This window comes from Crinia signifera, unplaced genomic scaffold, assembly GCF_055691185.1.
Source record: "Crinia signifera unplaced genomic scaffold, ASM5569118v1 HAP2_SCAFFOLD_61, whole genome shotgun sequence".
Classification (NCBI taxonomy): Eukaryota; Metazoa; Chordata; class Amphibia; order Anura; family Myobatrachidae; genus Crinia; species Crinia signifera.
The window spans coordinates 688,564-694,563 of NW_028142503.1; positions in this window are offsets into that span (position 1 = coordinate 688,564).

Sequence of the window (6,000 nt, forward strand, 5' to 3'; positions counted from 1 at the left end):
CATAGAACACATGGTTATATTTATAGATCACGGGTGGTTTCCATTCAGAGAACACATAATTTCATTCCTAAAACACAGTGTTCTATTCATAGAACACAGGGTTCGATTTATAGAACACAGGGTTCTATTCATAGAACACAAGGTTTTATTCATAGAACAGATGGTTATATTTATAGATCACGGTTGGTTTCCATTCAGAGAACACATGGTTTCATTCATAAAACACAGGGTTCTATTCATAAAACACAGGGTTCCATTCATAGAACACAGGGTTCTATTAATAGAACACAAGGTTTTATTCATAGAACACATGGTTATATTAATTGATCACGGGTGGTTTCCATTCAGAGAACACATAATTTCATTCATAAAACACAGGGTTCTATTCATAGAACACAGGGTTCCATTTATAGAACACAGGGTTCTATTCATAGAACACAAGGTTTTATTCATAGAACAGATGGTTATATTTATAGATCCAGGGTGGTTTCCATTCAGAGAACACATGGTTTCATTCATAAAACACAGGGTTCTATTCATAGAACACAGGGTTCCATTCATAGAACACAGGGTTCTATTAATAGAACACAATGTTTTATTCATAGAACACATGGTTATATTTATAGATCACGGTTCATGGGGGGTGTGACTGAGACGTCCTAACGTGGAGGGCGTGGAGAGAGGTGGTGACGCGGGACGCGCACGGTGAGAGAGACGGAGCGGGAAGTCGGAGCCGAACGGAGAGTGGAAGCAGAAGCCGGGAACCAGTGAGACCCGGGGGAGAGAACGGCTTGGCTCTTAGAAGCCCTCAGAAGAAGCACCGGCGAGCGGAGAAGCGGTGGAGTGGAGTAGGGGCACCCGTAGCTACGGAGGTCCAGCCCTTGACCCCGCTACCCGAGGAGACGGGACTAAACTAAAGTGGAGGCACGGAGCTTACAGGAGCTTGCAGGAGAGAAAGGGAGAGAAAGGGAGGTGAGCGCACAGAAAGCTATTTTATATCTGTCTTCTGCCAAACACCTGCCAGCATTATTGTTCTCTTCTGTGAATAGAATACAGTCGGTAATTCTGTTGAATACCTGAGGTTATCAACATATATGCGTTGCATGTGTATACAGCCGTACTTGCCTAAAAATGATGGAACTCTAATAGAAGTGCTAAACCCGTGCCGCCCTCTCTCCCCAGTTATCTCCATAGATAACATAGACTGCTGGGGTTTTGCAGCAGTCTTCAGATGTTAAAATAAGATCATATGGACGCCTTGCCCCTCCCTAGGAATGCGGCCTAATTAATATATGCCCTCTCCTGCCTCTTCTTATAGGACCTTTACGTAATAGGAGCCTAAGCAGCAAAATCCCAGGCCGGATACAGCCCGGCATAGCCTCCATAGCCGAAACTGTACCAGCACTTGCTCCGAATGCCGGCGAAAAAACCCAAGCCCACGGCGACCACGCCGATCAATATATTTAAAACAGCCCAGAACATGGCACATAAGCAAAAAGACAGACTCTCTGTTTCCCCAAATGTGCAGCAAAAATTAGCACAAGAAAAGCTAGCTGTTTCCTTTGGTACTCCAGAGGAGGAGAATACAGATGAGCCAATCTCTGTACGTACAATGTCGCAAATGCTGGCAGATCTGAAATTGGACCTGTCAAGAGAAATAAAAAACCAATTCCAGGAGCTCTCTAAAGAACTTACAAGTTTGGGAGAGAGAACTGACCAAGTAGAGAGCAAAATGGAAACAGTGGTTACGGCATACAATGACTTAAAAACCTCATATACCTCCTTGCAAGGAGAAGTGATGCTCTTGAAAGAAAGGTTGATTAGTGCAGAAGATAGGGCAAGAAGGAATAATTTAAAAATCAAAGGGATCCCAGAAGAAATTGCAGATGGACAGCTACGTCAATATGCCATAGATCTGTTCAATAAAATCTTGCCAGGAATTGGTAAAGAACAGTTAATTATAGATAGGATCCACCGGCTTCCAAAACCAAAATGGTTACGTACAGAGGCCCCAAGAGATGTCATAATGAAGCTTCATTATTTTCATATTAAAGAGCAAATTCTAGCTACCAGTAGAGATGAAGGCAAAGCACTAGAAATATTGGGAAAGCTACAGGTTTTTGGTGATCTCTCCGCAGCAACATTGGCTAAAAGGAGATTGTTTTCTAAAATTACCACAGTACTGAGGCAAGAAAAAATCAGATACAAGTGGGGCTTCCCGGTAAAGATTATCGTCTTCTATGAAGGATCAGTATATATATGGAAAACGGAGGAAGAGGCGAGGGAGAGCATGGACAAATGGAATTTGCGAGTCCCAAAAATGGGGGAAGATAATTTAGTGGCTCTGCGGCAAGAATGGAGAACTGTATAGAATAACAAGAGCCTCAAGGGAACAAGACCAAGATGGAGAACTATGTTTTTCATGCGGAGTCAATTCCCCCCTTTTTCCCCCCCTTTTTTTTTTTTTTTTTTTTATAATTTTTTTTTTTTTTTTTTTTTTTTTTTTCCTTCTTTTTTTCGAGGCATTTAATAATTTTTTATGCTTAAGAAGTTAAAAATGTATAGATTAAGGATTTGGAGACTCTAAGTCCGTAGAAATATACAGGCATTATTCGTGTGCCTAAATATCGTGATCATAGCTTCTAAAAGTGTATTACCACAACAAATAAGTGAGGGGATTTTTCACAGATAGAATATAAGGTATTATAGACACTCATAAGATTAGAAATTTATGATATAGATACGAGAAATATGATATTTCCTTGTTAACAGAGGGTAGGGGTGGGGTGTGTTCTGTTTTTTTTTTTTTTTTTTTTTTTTTTTTTTCACCTCCCTCGAGGCACTTAGTAATTTTTTAGGTTTAAAAATTTAAAAATGTACAAGATTAAGGATTTGGAGACTCTAAGTTATCAGAAATATATAGGCATATGTAGGAGCCTATTCGCCTTAATCACAGTTCCAAAAATGTATTACTATAATAAAAAAGAGATTGGAGATTTTTCATAGATAGAGTATAAGGTATTATAGACAGGTATAAGATTAGAAAATTCATGATATATGGTATGAGAAATATGATATATTCTTGTTAGCGGAGGGTAGTCCTGGGGTCTGTTCTGGGGTTTTTTTTTTTTTTTTTTTCCTCACTGTGGCACTTACTAATTGTTTGCACTTAAGAATGTATAAGCATACAGATTAAGGATTTAGGGGTACTAAGTTTTTTCCTTTTTTTGAAACATACACGTGCTAGGTATGAACACTTGAGTGTTGATTACAGTTCATAAAGTCTATTATCACAAGAAATAAGAGATAAGAAATGAGAGATTAGGCACCCTCACGTAGAGAAGGTATAGTTATTACTATGTATTTATAAAAATAGAAAATTTATAATATTTGGTACGGGTGATTAGAGTGGATATGCTTTTGTTATGGGAATTGGGTTTTTTTTTTTTTTTTTTTTTTTAGGCTGGGACTAGAAAAGAAAGCATTCCTGGGAGGGGAAAAATAGGGTCGCTACCCCCAATAAAAGTACATAATTCCCTCGGAGTAGAGGGTTGGGGCGTTGGATACAACGCCAGAATGTTGTTCGGTTTTGTATATGTGGTTTGTGTGTGTGTAAGTTTAGGAAGGAGAGAGATTAAACGTAGGGAACAGGATTGGGGATCATGAATAGCTTAGTAAAATTGATGTCTCTTAATGTTAAAGGGCTTAACTCGCCTCAAAAAAGAAGGAGAATTTTGAAATTCTTAAATGACCAAGATGTCCAAATTGCTGCTTTACAAGAAACACACTTTTCAAAAGTGGTTCACCCGAAATTAAGTGACGGCAAATATACTGAAGCATATTTCTCTTGCGCTATAAAAAAAAAGGCGGGAGTTGCTATTATATTTAGAAAAGATCTTAAAGTGGAGATTTCCTCCCAGCTGATGGATACTGAGGGAAGATACTTAATATTAAAAGGAACAATCAATGGTCAAAGAGTCACTATCGCTTCAGTATACTTGCCAAACACTGCACAAATGAAGGTGCTTAGAAGTTTTTGGCAGAAATTTAATACAGTGGCAGAAGGAGCATTAATTGTACTTGGAGACTTTAATTTAGTAATGGATGCAAAAATGGATAAGTCAGATAATAGTAGCCTAAGAGCCTCACAAAGTGCCAAGAGGACCGTAGCCAGATTTAATGACTCCATACAAAAAGCAGGAATGTTTGATACATGGAGAGCGTTGCACCCCACTAGAAGGGATTACACTTTTTTTTCACATGTCCACAAAATGTATTCGCGTATTGATTTTGCTTTTGTAGATAGATTCACCTTACAGCAAATTAAGAGAGCAGATATATTACCAAGCACATGTTCGGACCACGCTCCGCTCCTGGTTTGTTGGCAACAGAATCAAAATAATGGGGCCCCGAGGATATGGAGATGTCCAAATTATGTTTTTACCTCCCAGGAAATAAAAAAAACAATAAAGGAAGCTTTAGAAGAATTTATTCTTTTAAATAATCCCCAAGATACTAGCGCTACCAATACATGGTGTGCATTAAAGGCAGTAATACGAGGCAGAATTATTCAGGCAATCGCAGCTTTAAAAAGAAGGGAACGTTTAACCTTATTAGAAGTAGAAGAACAAATTAGAGACTTGGAGAAATTACATAAAACCCAGCCAAAAAACGAGGAGATGCTCAATAAGCTGAAAGAGTTAAGAGAGCAAGTGGATCGATTAAATATGGCTCAAATAAACAGACAATTAGATAGATTTAAACAAAAATACTACGGGGAGACCAATAAAGCCTCTAAATATATGGCAAAAGAATTAAGGGAGTAAGGCTGAGATCAGCAATAAAAGCGTTATTTAATAAACAGGGTGAAAAAAGAACCAACCCAGCAGAAATTCCAGATATATTTGCAGAGTATTTACGGGATCTATATAATTTAAAAAATGACCCAGAAACTCCCCAACCGTCCGAGAAGGATATAAAATCTTTCTTAGATAAAATAAACATCCCATGTCTAAATCAAGATCAAAAAGACGAACTCAACGAGCCTTGGAAGTTGGAAGAAATTTATCGCGCAATTAAATCCCTTAAAAAAAAATAAAACGCCAGGTCCTGATGGATTTATTAATAATTTTTTTTTAACATATTATAAAGAGTTGGCCCCACTCTTACTCCAAAGCTTTGTTGAAACTAACGAAAAAGGTGGGTTCCCAAAAGAGATGCTTCAAGCCAAAATTATCATGCTAGCCAAGGAAGGGAAAGACCCTACGTCTCCAGCAAATTACCGCCCAATCGCCCTGTTAAATGGCGATATTAAAATCTTTGCAAAAATGCTGGTAGATAGATTGTCCCCATTCTTACCAGAATTAATAAAACCGGATCAGTCCGGGTTTGTCAGAGATAGACAGGGCACGCATAACATACTTAGAGCTCTCCAGATAATAGAGGACGTGTCAAAAGATGGGCTGCAATTAGTGGTCCTCTCACTAGATGGCGAAAAAGCCTTTGACCGCCTACATTGGCTGTATATGGGAGAAACCTTAAAGAGATATGGTATTGAAGGGGGCTTCCTGGGGGCCATCCTTGCATTATACTCCAGCCCTTCTGCTGGGGTGTACTGCAATGGGTTCCTCTCAGGAAGCTTCCAAATTACAAATGGTACAAAGCAAGGTTGCCCGTTGTCCCCAATAATTTATGTTTTAACAATTGAACCATTGGCACAACTCATCAGGCAAACAACGGACCGGTAATAAAAGAAAACCAAAAAAAAATTTTATTATACGCAGATGATGTCTTGCTATTTTTGACAAACCCGAAACACACCCTACCCAGGGTCCTGGATATTCTCCATCAATTTTCACGGGTTTCCTATTACAAATTGAACCAAAATAAATCAGAGGCCCTTCCAATAAATTTTGATGTAAATGAACAACAACAATTAAAACAGGATTTTAAATTTAAATGGAAAACCAACTCACTCCAATACTTAGGCATACAACTGGT